This window comes from Heterocephalus glaber, unplaced genomic scaffold, assembly GCF_053883595.1.
Source record: "Heterocephalus glaber isolate CG9 unplaced genomic scaffold, H.glaber_assembly_v1.0 deba00001479, whole genome shotgun sequence".
Taxonomy (NCBI): domain Eukaryota; kingdom Metazoa; phylum Chordata; class Mammalia; order Rodentia; family Bathyergidae; genus Heterocephalus; species Heterocephalus glaber.
Genome location: NW_028258316.1, coordinates 11,352,803 through 11,365,392, shown reverse-complemented (window position 1 = coordinate 11,365,392; position 12,590 = coordinate 11,352,803). Strand labels below are relative to the sequence as shown.

Below are 12,590 nucleotides of genomic sequence, written 5' to 3'. Positions count from 1 at the left end.
GGCTCAGTCTGGCACTTATCTAATCCATGAAGGAATTTGGGTCAGGCCAGGGATCTGATCTGGGGGTCAGAGTTGGACACTGCCCAGTGGTTTCTAAAAACGGCTTGAGAAGTCTTGCACGTTGGAAGAGCAGATGCCCAGGAGCTGCAGATGGAAGACAGACAGAAGGTGGAGTAGGCTGGAGGGGAGAGGGTGGTAAATTGTACCACCACTGTGCCCCAAACAGCTTCTGGCTCTCCCTCCAGATAATAGTTTGAAAGTAAAGCAGACTGAGGCCTTCACATTCCCTAGAGGAATGGGAAGGCATACTGCTCTGTGTATCTCTCAAATGACAGCTACTTCAGTGCCAGGCATTTCCATATCACCTTGTATTTGCTTGAAGAGGTTCCAAAGATGAAATTGGATCCTCTAGAGCTTCCTGCTCCCTTAATGAAACTGACTTTTTTTTATTGGTTAGCCAAAGGAACCCAGGGCAGTGTGAAGTTCTTGGGCCCTGGAGTTGGCTTAATCTGAGTTTAACTTGGTTTTGTTCCTCACCAGCTTCCTGGAGTCCTGGACACAGAGCTGCAGTGCTTGGATCAAAGCTGATTCATGAAGCCAGCAGGGTTGGGTGCGGGTCTCTCAATTTCACAGATGAGAAAACTGAGGCCAAATGACCTTTGAATAATTCACAAAAGTTTGGAGGTCTACAATCCAGGGCTCCTGATAGCAAATTCAATAGCCTGCAGGGAGCCTTGGCAAAATGTGGCCTGAGGTGGTGGAACACTCCCTCACAGTGCAGCTAAGAGTGATCTCAGACAAACCATTAGGCCAGATCCTCCCTTCTAAGGAAACAGTCTGACAATCCTCACCCCACCTTCTCACTGTTCAGAGAACTCGTACTTATCCCTTAGGACCTACCTCATATTTCACAATAACCTTTGAGAATCTTGGGCTTCCCTGCTTTGCACTTGCACACATGTCTATTATAATCCATCACTATCTCATGCATTTTTATTTTTAAAATTTTTTTGGTACCGGGGATCAAACTCAGGACCTTGTACTTTTGAGGCAGGCAGCAGAAGCACTGAGCTAAATCCCCGGCCCTCATGTATTTTTATTTTTAAAAATACCTGCCCCTCTCACAAGGGTTGAAGAACTTAGGGACAAAGGGTTGTGCCTTTCTCATCTTTTTGTCATCAGCAGCCAGCAGTGCTGGATGTACACTGGGAGCCAAATGAATGCATCTTGACTCCATGATCTTAGTAAGGCCAGGGGTTTGGAGAGCCAAAAGTATCTCCAGGAGGATAAACTTCCACTAATAGCATACAGCTCTTCCCTCCATGACTAGACGTTCAAAAGGTCCTTGTGACTGAGTCTCGACACCACAAGACAAAGGCCCCCTTTCCTCAAGGGAAAAATTTAATAATCCACTGGTGTTCTAAATTGCCACTTTTTCCAGTATGAAAGACATGGGAGGAGGCAAAGGGGGAGTACACAAAATACCAGGTCTGCATGGTTAGAGACCATGATACTTTCATACCCTAAGAGAACTCACAGATCAATATTAAGCAAGCGATTTCTCGATTCCTTTAGAGGGACAACTCAATTCCTTTAGAGGCAGGCTTCTGGATGGTTTTGAAGATTAGCAGGAGTCCTGCTGTTAGAGGCTCCTCTAGTTCTTGCCCATCTCTTTCTTTTAACTTCCCACGTTGCACTATCTTCATGGCCCGTGACACATATGGAAAGTAACTATCCAAGTATTTTAAAGTGCTATTTTTCTATTGTTTTAATGGCCCCAATAAGAGCACCATTGTTCCTTAGTGGTATACACACTTCATTCTAGTAATTAGCTGTCAGAGAGCACCCGACAGCAGCCTAATGTTGTCCGCTCAAATCATATTAATGAAATGCAATCCACTCAAATGTCCTGAATGCATATCTGTAATTGCATTAAGCAGAGAGACTGGGGACATCAGGATCAAACTTCAGTCTCTGAACAGAGCGTTACGATCAAGCACATTAATCCATTATTTCTTCAGAATCTGACAGCCAATTAATATACCAGGCCTTCATACTCGAGGCGAAGGATTGATGTCCCTGTCATGATTTTGTTTTTTAAAAAACCATTAAAATGACTGTTTGTACTCAGGGATGTCAAAGTGAATGCTGGGTGTAATGTTTCTAATCAAAATCAATTGTTCAAAGGTGGAAAGGTAAGAAACAAACTTTGGAGGAGCATTGTCATTGCTTCCAAAAAAGGAAATCTAAAGATCTGAAAGTCTTGCTGCTTTTCCTGGTGTTTTTAACAAAAAAAGTAGCTAAAATTAAGTACCAGTCAGAGTTCAAATAACTCAGCTTCATCAAGTGATTCTGAACAGGGCATGCATGGTGTGGATTCTTTTTGATTTTTTATTTTTAACACAGACAGGCCTTCATTTTAAGGCTCTCACTGGTATTTACAACGAAGTGTATGAATACCCAAGGCAAGACTCCCCAGTCCTGAGTCTTCCAGCTTCACTTCACAGAACACACTTAGTTAATTACCAAAGCTGCCTTGCACAAATTAGAACTTCTGCTGGACTAGGAAGGCAAAAATGAGGATAAATGCTTCTTCAGATCTGCAGAACTGCACAAATGTTCTATGAATCAGACCCACTTGGAAGAGTGTGCAGGTCAGTGGTGCATTCTGGACCATGATACAGTTTAATTAGAAGCTGCTATTAGGACACTATTATTGATGTGCCAGAGCACAGAAGAGACAACTGCAGCCTACATACTGCAGGTGCCCTTGGTGGGGCTGGTGTCCCTGGGCTGCCTCATACTGTGTGGAAATCAGACTTACTGGCGGGATGGGACAGTCCAGGTCAGGTGGGGTTGAGAACCAGAATGTACACTGTTGGGCGTCCCAGGATTGGGACTCTGCCTGCTTTTCCAGTGCCACTTCCTATCATTTACTGCTTCCCCTGCTACACAACAACCAGTGCCACTCAGCTATATGAACGGGACTCTCAATTTTCCTTGAGCAACAGCTTTCAACATGAGCCTGGCGCCTGTCTGGCTAGGTTTTCCATGCCCTCTCTGGGGCTCCCAACCCTGTGTACAGTGCTTCCCATGCTGGGTGGGAAGTGTCTGACATCTTTACTTGAGCATGTGCACCGGAGCTTATGGACAACTACCTAACACAGAGCCTGGCAAGTGGTAGTGACTCAGGAAACCTCCCTGAGTCTGACAGAGCATGAACCCTTTTAAGGCTCTTGATGTGGCAGAGAAGAGTGCCTTATGGGCATTATTTCAATTGTAAAAACTAAGTATGTTGAATCTATCTTTTATGGTTAGCTGTAAAAATACTGGCTATTTCTAGTTTTATTTCTGTAGTCTCATCTCCCTTCTACCTGAAAAAAAAAATCACTCCCTTCTTTAAATCCCAAAGCTTAGGAAAGGAGACACTGATTTTATATGCAAAAGCACAAAAGTATCAGTTGTCTTGTCAGCCCAGACCTCTTGGTAGGAGAGAGAAAGGGTGTAATTACTGTGCAAGGGGCCTGAAGAGTGTGGAGATGTACAGGGTATGAGAAAGACAAGTGCGGTTTTAGGGCTCATGTCAGAAAGACACTTGCAATAGAAGACTTAACCATGCTGACAACTAAGAGAAAGAGCTTAAATATGTAAAGCTAGGGGGTGAAGTAACTACTGGGGAATTCTAATTAGAAAGAAGAGTCCCTACAACAGAGGGGTGTGGGGAAGGGCAGAGGACACTTAACATATATAGAGTCCCTGCTATGCGCACTTGACACATACTGGCTTTAAACACTTTCTCTCATTTAGTCTTCACAACCATCATGTGAGGTAGGAATCATCATGATCATGATCATGACCATATTTATCTTTTGGTACTGGGAGGCAGGGATTATTAATTAATATATTTATTTATTTTGAGTACTGGGGATTGAACTCAGGGCCTTCACACTGAGCTACACACCCAGCACTTTAAAAAATTTTGAGATTGGTTCATGCTAAATCGCTGAGTTGTTCAGGCTAGGCGGCAGGAATTATTATCCTTATTTTACTGAGGAGGCTCAGGGGAGTCAAGTAAGTGTGTAAGATAGGGGCTAACCAGGAGCACAGACTGTCCAGGGTCATCAGTGGCTGGCTGAGAGCACAGTTGGCACCATATCCAATTCTCTCTCATCCTATAGCTCACCCTTTTTCTTCATACCCTGTCTCACCAAAGGTCAACAACTTCCTTTATTTTAGTGGAAAAGTTTCAACTACCACTGAGGCAAAACACTATTCAAAATATCTGGAAACTTGGAAGGAGGAGTAGCCCAGTAAGCAGGATGGCATTGAGCAAGATGGTGTCACAGAGGGGCCAGGGCTTTGGGGCCGACCAGGTCAGTGTTCAACTCCTTGTTGCACTCATGAGGTGCGTGGATTTGGGCCAACCTCTTAGCCATTCTCAGCACCTGGCTTCCTCACCTGAATCAAATGAAAAGATGCCATACTGTGAAGGGCTGGGAAGGGGCTTGTGCACTTAAACTGGTGTCTGGTTGGGGGCAATGATCACTCACTTCTTCCCAGCCACTCTGAAGCACCAGGCAGTATTCTAATCAGTTCGTATATTAACTCAGTTAACTCTCACAGCAACCCCAAGCAGTAAAGACTATTACTGTTTCCGTCTGACAGCTGAGGAGACATAAAGAAGTGAGAGCATCACCAAGGATTCCCAGAGCTGCCATTTGAACCCCACAATTTGCCTTCAGAGCCCCGTGATTAACTACCACCTTCTCCTGCTCATGGCTGATGGCAGTGATAGTGGTGGGGACGTAGCTGATTCCTCTTTTAGCCCTCGGCTCAGTCACCTGTCCGGGAAGTGCTGCTAGGTAACCTCCTTCCTGTGCCTGTGCTGGCTGTTCCCACAGCGCTTCTGTCCTCTCCACCTCGGACCCAGTCCTCTTTCTCTGTTTGTTCAGTGCCCAGTACAAAGCAAGCATCCTGCCACTGCCGAATGAACTGGTGGGCAAGGAGCCCCGGGTTCCCTTCACAGGTGAACAAAAGCTCCAGACTCATTCTAGCCAGGCAGCCTACACCTACATGGAGGTTTCATTGGAAGGCAGGAAGCCCATATATGTATGAATTTTTTCCCACAGGTTTCACGCCACTTGGATATACCATACTCTGTCTCTAAATGAATACATATTTAGAAAGGCCATGAAGAGAATACAAACACAGAAGACCTTCACAGGTTGTCACATCTCAGGATTCCAATCATGTCAGGTTGGCAGGCAAGGAGGGATTAGATTTTTCTTACAAGCAAACTGAGGCAATATATGTACTTATTTCAAGCTCTATACAAGTTCTATTACTGTTCTTAAGTGAATCATCAATATTCAACCCCAAAAAGAAAAATTAACTCATCAGACAATTTCCTTTTTCACTGTTTGGCAAACTCCTATTTATCCCTTAAAACCCATGGTAACATCCCTGTCTTTTGGGAAGTCTATCCTCATCCCACAAATAGAGGCGCTCGCTCCCTCTTTTGGATTACTTGAACAGGCTGGTGTAACTGCACTCAACACACTGCACTGAGAGCTCTCCCCCCATCTCTCCCAGGTGACACTGAGGGCAAAGACCGCCCTGTTAGTGCCTGTGTCTCAGCTCTGAGCTCGGTGCCAGGACGAGGTTAGGGACTCAGCAACACATACTGAATTTAATGCAAAAGAACTGTCACCCACAGAGAGAACCATAACAAACCAGGGTTTTTCATCTCCAACATCAAGGCCAGGATTTAACCATTGGCCTCAACTTAGCCCATAGTTCCAGAGTACTGTTGCATCAAAATAAAGTCCACTTTCTTTTTTTTGTCCCATGTTTTTATTATGTCACAGTTTAGTGGTATGAAGTACATTTATAGTTTTGTACAACCATCACCACCATCTATCCCCAACACCCATTCATCCCGTAAAACCAAAACCCTTTAGCCATTAAACTATAATGCCCCATTTCTACTTCCTTCTAGTCCCTGGCAACCACCAGTCTACTGTCTGTCTCTATGATTTTGACTTCTCCAAGTACCTTCAGTGAGTGGAATTCTGTACTATTTGTTTTTGGTAATAGGATAACTTCACTTAGCATAGTGCCCTCAAGGGTCATCCATGGTGTAGCATGCGTAAGAATTCCCTTCCTTTTTTTTTTTTTAAAGATAATAACCCGAATTATTAGATTTCATTAGAAACATCAAAGGGGAATGAAATGTTGTAAATAAAAAAGTAGGCAAAAAATAGTGATATAAAGCAAATAAACAGACATGCAAGTGTGTCTCCTGGAAGAAGAATCCATGGTTGAAAAGACACCTGCCTGAGTGATGCTGGTGGGAACTGCTCAGTGGTCAACCCTGGGAGCCGAATGAATGGCCATCAGCAGAGGATGCGGGACAGCTGTGCTCCACCCCCATGACGGTGCCACCACTGAGGAGGAGCAGTGTGCAGGGATCCCAGCCTGGTGTTACTGCTTGAAGAAGACCTGCCGGAAACATTTATACCAAATGGTTCCAGCTCCACCCTCTCTGGTGGAGCCAGGGACAAAAAGCACGTGGTCAGCTTGGGATGAGAGGACAGGAGGGGATAGCAGTGGCACAAGAGACGTTCCCAAGTGATGCGTGAAAGTGTTCTGCACCTCCGCTGGGTGGGAGGTTTCACAAAGACTGCTGTCCCCTCACACTGTCTCTGCACTGCATACTGCACTTTGTGTTGAGTTCGGTATCTGTGCTTAAGTAGCTATCCATGTGCACTTGAAAGTTACGACCTGCTGTGAATCCTCCACTCCTGGCCACCCAGGGGTTATCAGCTGAAACTTTTGTATCCTTTAAAGAAAATTATATTGGACATTTTGGGATCATCTCCATAGTCCCCATTGGAATTAAAAGGCAACTGAAGTCAACCCAGGAAAGAAAATCATCCTCAAATCCATCAGATCTCTAACTGCTGACATGAGCACTGTGTCTTGAGAGAGAATGGACCCTTTGGATGGGAAAGCACACTTCCCCCTGTGCCTGCTGGATCATAAGCATCTACACATTTGCCGAATTAAAACTTCTGATTCATCAAACTCTAACATCACAGGCAGCTTTTCTGGTTTCTCATTGCTGTTTCTAAGGAGCACACAGATAGATGTGTTCCACTATGAAAGGGAGGGGCCCCGGGGTCTTCTCATCAGAGGGGGCGGTTTGGCTTATGACCCTAGCACTGCGACCTCACTTCCTTGGCGACAGGTCCAAACAGAACTCGGAACCCTGGAGTCACTGGGCACCACAGTCCAGCGACGGCTGCCTAACAGTCACTTGGCTGGAGAGAGTCAGCAGCGATCATGCTGTGCTGCTTTCCTAGGCCTCGAGGCTGCAGCAATAGGACCCTGCGCAGGGAAAGCACTTGGGCACAAGTGAGAGGATGGATGGCTAAGTCCCCATGCTTCAGGCCACTCACCAGGAACTACCTGGCCTTCAGGGGCAGCACAGGGCGGGTCTCACCAGACCCAGAGACCTGGGGACCTGAGATGAGCGGAAGCCCAGGGCAGATCTCCCTGGACCTGGACACCAGACACTCGGGGCCACCGAGTCCAGGACAGGTCCAGTTAGGCCCGGCCACCACTGTGAGTCCTCTGTATAACTCTCGCCCTTCTTCCTCACTTTGAGGAGGGTGGGGGACGAGGTCATGAAGGAGGCTCCTCCTGGGCAGGGGCAGGTGTGGGAGGCTGTGAGCCCGGGGCCCTGGCCTGTGTCCCCAGGACAGGGCTGAGAGGAGGAGAAGGGCAGTGCCCAGTGATGATAAGCAGCCCGCAGGGCCTTCTCCTGTTCTCTGGGGTAGAAGCCTGAGACAGAGCTGTTTGTGTTTCAGGAGCACAAGGTTACCCGGGGCAGAAACAGCACAAACTGTGGTCAGGCAGAGCCTTGTGCTTGCTGCCGGCTGCCGGGCACTGTCCCCAGAGCTGCACACAGGACACTGTGTCACTTCCATCCTGTCACGGCTTTATTCTGCCGTGTCACCTCAGGGCAACTCCTGGCCAGGGCCGATGTGGTACCCACAGGGGCTATGCAACCTGCAAAGGTGGCAGTGAGCACACCCAGGCAGCCTCTCAGGACCAGGAAGTGGGCCAGACTTTTTCTGAGCCATTAACAGACACCAGGGACAGGCTGGCCTCCCAGGAGGCCTGGAGCCAGGCTGAGCCTCGGTTTCTCTCTCCACCACGGGACCTGAGGTTGGGTGGGCTCTTCATGCCCCAGGCCATGACCTCTCCTTGTTAATGAGCCATGAATCGGTAGCATTTCTGTGTGTCCCTTCTGAAATTACCTTCTAACATGAATCGCTTTTTTGCTGGGCCCACTTGTGCCCCTTCTGGTATGAGCCATGATGGCGACTTGCAGAGTGGTCTGGGCTTCGGCCTCCAGCCCTCCTGATGGCTTGGGTGGGGCCCAGTTCCATGTCTCCCCTCTGTTCCATCACAGATTGGGGCCCAACGGGAGGAGAGCGGGGCAGAGGACTGCATGGTGAGGACGGCGCTGGCAGGCATGCAGCGCCCCTGAGGGAGCCCCTGGAACGGGACTTCCTGGACAGCCGCCCCATCCACGCAGACTCCCTCCTGGACCCCTCTGGGGCCTGCATTCCCACCCTGCAGGAGGGGATGGTGTGAAGGTGGTCGGCACCCAGGGGCACTTGGCCACTGTGGCCCCAAGTCTTTGGAAGGTATGAGCCCTGCCTCAGCCTGCTTGCAACTCTGAGCAACAGGGCGCCGAGAAAATTGGGCTCTTGGCATCACTGTGGGCAGAAGTGGGGTCTCCAGGGCAGTGCTGACCCGGGCCTGCTGGATTCCCTTCCATCCCTGGCCGGCTGTGCTTTGTCCCACTGAGCCCTGCACAGGGGAAGGCTGTCCGTTCCCTGTAAAGGAGACCGCAGAGTGACTCGGCAGGCCTCTGGTCTTCCCAGAGCAGGAGTCTGTGGGGATGTGAAGGGCCCAGGCCCACTGACATCAGGGAAGAGCAGGTGGGGTGCCCATTCCATGGATGTATGTGAAGACACACTGTGTGCAGACCTTTCCCAGGGCTCGGCTGTGATCGCCAGTAGCCAGAGCAGATGCAACCCCTGCCCTCTGGGGCTTCAGTGCTGTTTGGGGTCCTCAGTCACCCTGGACAGCTGAGCAAGCATTCCTCGCAATGCAGTAGATGGCACTTTCCCGGCCTCCCCAGATGTGGATCCACAGCAGTGCAAGAGGAGCCCAGGAGCGGCAGAGACACCGGAGAACACAGCGCTGCAGAGCTAAAGCCTGAGGAGAGGTGGGCGGGACAGATGCCCACTGTCCCCCCCATCTCAGATCGTTACAGAGCAGTGGCCCTGTGCCCTTGAGTGTAACACGCAGCAGACACCAGACTCTGTCCTCATGCAGCTGACAGTGGGGACGGGTGGGGAGATGGTGTGTTGGGCTGCCCTGAACAAGGCAGAGGCGGTCACACCACAGAGCACGGAGCCTCCTGTTAGGCTCTCGGGCTGCCTGGGCCAGCACTGCCCCACTGGGCATGGAGAGGGTGGGGCTGGAGCACGCACAGCTGTGGCAGGAGGCCTACTTGTCCACCTCCGCATGTTCTCTGGGCAGGCAGCATGGGAGGAAAGGCCAGGCCTCTCACTCTGCCTCCTACCTGCCTTTCCAGGTCCTCCTTTTTTGTCCTCCACTTCTTGGTGGAGCTGCACTCCCAGGAGAATCCACCAGCTGAACTCCTGGCCCAGCTGGAGCAAGCTGAGCCCACTGAGGCACAGCCCATGGGTGAGGAGGATGGGGTGTGGGCCTGTGGGCATGAGGGGAGGGATGGGCCTTTAGACACAGAGACAGCTTCCGGGTGCTAGGGTGACCTGGCATCACTGAGACCTCAGCCGTCATGGTCTGGGAGGACTTCCTGGGGAGACTTTGTGCACAGAGCTGTCTGATGGGCAGTGGGGAGGTTTTGCCCTGGGAGGGAACATGGACAGTTGGTGACTTTTTCTTCTCTTGGAAATGCAGGACCAGCTCCAGCCCCAACTGAAGTCCCACGTGCGGAGCCCGAGCCAGCTCCACCTGCAGCTTCCTGCCCAGCGCTGGGACCACAGCCAGAGTCCGTGGCAGCCCCTTCACCTGCTGCAGTGCTAGGGCACCCGGTGGTTGCATGGCGGTCGGTGTCACCTCCTGAGCTCCGCCTGGGGCCAGCTCCTGGCCCCCTCCCACTGTTCCCCTCACTTATGCTGGCTCTTGCAATTGTATTTACAATTGCCCTTATTTCTTGGATTTATATAAATAATAGAACTAGCTTTTAATAAAACTTAAAATTTTAGTGTTTAAAAGGGTCAGCGTGGTGGCCTGAAGTGCCTTCTCCCTGTGTGTGCCCATCCCCAGAGCACTGTGCTTGGTGGCTCCTGCCCACGCCCCTGGCCACTGCTCCTCTCGTGTACCCATGGGCACCTGGCCTGCAGGGTTCACACCAGTGCAGTCGGACTTGCCTTTGGCCACACAGTCGTGAGAGGGGCTGATGAATCTTGTGCTATGCAGAAGGGGAAACCCTAGAAAGATCCTGGCCATTTTTCATTGGCTTCTTCAGTAGGTAATCCAGGTTGTGTTGCCAGACAGGATGTATTTATCACAGTAAGATAACGTGTGCAGTCTGAATGAAGGACAGGCGAAGGGCACCGCTGCAGGAAACCCACTGGGCCGTGGCCTCCCCTAGGCGCCCCCTCCTTGTCTGGATCTCAGGGTTCAGGCTGTGTCTTCCCTGCTGGGAGGGGGTGCGCCACTCCTCAGCTCTCCTACCATATCATTACGTGCGTGGGGACCTGGCCTGTCAAGCTCAACCCCACACATTCAGAGCCCCAGTGACACAGTTGGCTCAGCAGCCTCTGCCCTCCTGGTTCCAGGGTCCCCGGTGTCTGTGTCATCAATGCTGCTTTTTAGGGTGGAAGCCTGGCAGTGGAGACTCCGGTCATAGTCACAGGAGCGGGGCCAGTGATGGGCTCCTTCTGTGGAGTCTGCAGGGCAGAGCACGCCATCCTGGCCGAGCTCCAGGTGACCTCCTGGACATCAGCTCTGCAGGTCTTTGGGCTCACCTGGGGACAGGCTGCTCTGGCTGCTGTCTGTCTCAGCTCAGAGGACAGAGGGACAGGACAGCACAGCCCCAGCCTGCCTACTTGAAGATGGACGAACATTCTCTCCATCTCTATTAAATTTTACTTTTAAAATATGAAACCCCAGAGCATCCTGGACAGCAGAGGCTGGAGGTTCCTGGGGGTGTATGGCCCAGCCCTGCCCATGGACTGAGGTCTTTACAAATCAGTAAAACTTATTTTCAGTACTAGGGATATAAATTCAGGACCTTCTCACTCAGCCACATCAGCAGCCCATTTAATGTGTGATTGTGATTGTCAGAGTCTTCTCATTAAGTCGCCGTCACCCAGCCTGGGCCTCCCAGAGTGCTGGGTAGCAGAGCTGCACCACCTCACCTGGCTTCACTGAGCAGTTCTGAAAAACGAATGGATCCCGATGGCTGGGTGTCCACCATTAACGCTTAGGTCAGCTCAGCATCTCTGGCTAGGGCTATGGGCTCCACCAGAGGGAGTGCTGCTCCCTGAGAGGCCAGTGAGTCACTGCCTCGTGCCAGGTGAGTGACATCATTCTGGGCGGGTGACCACAGGCTGAGAGCTGACCTCCCTCCCACACTGCCCTGGTGTGCACAGTCCCCGAGTGTTTTCCTCCTCTCTGCACGCTGAGCTGGGCAGAGTGCAGGGTGAGTCTGTCCCTGGGTGACCTCACTCCTGGGGCCCCAAATCCTGCACCAGGCTGCAAGCTGCACACAGCCCCACGCCGGAGCTGCGCCTGCAAAGCTTCGGGAACCATCTTTCCGGTGTCCACGCACAGCTGCAGCTCCTGACTGCACCAGACTGTCCTGGAATCCCTCCCTGACCATACACACGTACCCCATCCTGGCCAGATGCTGCTGGGCCCTCACACTGTGCCCCACTGCACACTGCACCGGCCATAAAGAAAGGATCATCCAGACAGAGCCGGGCCTTGAGCTGGCAATGCCAGGGGACAAGGACTGTGTGCTCCATAGAAGTGACTTTGAGAGCAATCCACGGTTTACAGATTTCCCCACAAAGCCCCAGGTGGGGCCTGATTTGCATTCCACACTTAAAATGTACCGACCTCACCATGAATGTAACCACTATGCACTGATGAAATAACACAGCGAATTATAAGCAATAAGAGTAAATGAGGCCCTGATGGCAAAACCAAAACAGAGGGAAGTGAAGCGAAACTCTTCAGGGCCACGCGGCCCTCCAGCTGCCAGCCGGGGTGCGGCAGGTGAGGCGAGCCCGGGGAACCAAGCGGCAACCTCAGAAGCTAAGTGCATCTGCTGGGATCTCTGTGGCCAAGTTTGGGACAACAGTGATGCGAAATGTCAGAGCCCTTTGCTCTGTGCACAGCTGGGTGCAAACACATGGGGAGCTTGCTAGGCACTGGCTGCCCAACAACCCCAGAAGCAGCTCACTCAGCCTTGGGGGAGACAGCGAGCCCACACTCCCAATACCCGGCACAGAAAG

At 50.8% G+C, this 12,590-nt stretch overlaps 1 protein-coding gene and 1 long non-coding RNA gene across 17 annotated transcripts in view; one reads left to right on the top strand and one right to left on the bottom strand.

Moving 5' to 3' along the window:
• The window catches only part of Dennd1a (DENN domain containing 1A), a 518,837-nt gene that overhangs the window by 99,742 nt on the left and 406,505 nt on the right, over positions 1-12,590 (bottom strand). The window lies entirely within an intron of this gene.
• LOC106009768 (uncharacterized) lies at positions 7,188-10,297 on the top strand. Of its 2 annotated transcripts, XR_015439752.1 has the most exons (5): positions 7,188-7,626; positions 8,480-8,717; positions 9,218-9,304; positions 9,677-9,789; positions 10,024-10,297. It is a non-coding gene; the product is annotated as an uncharacterized LOC106009768 (long non-coding RNA). The 2 variants fall into 2 exon arrangements; XR_015439751.1 differs by having other exon boundaries at positions 8,480-9,304.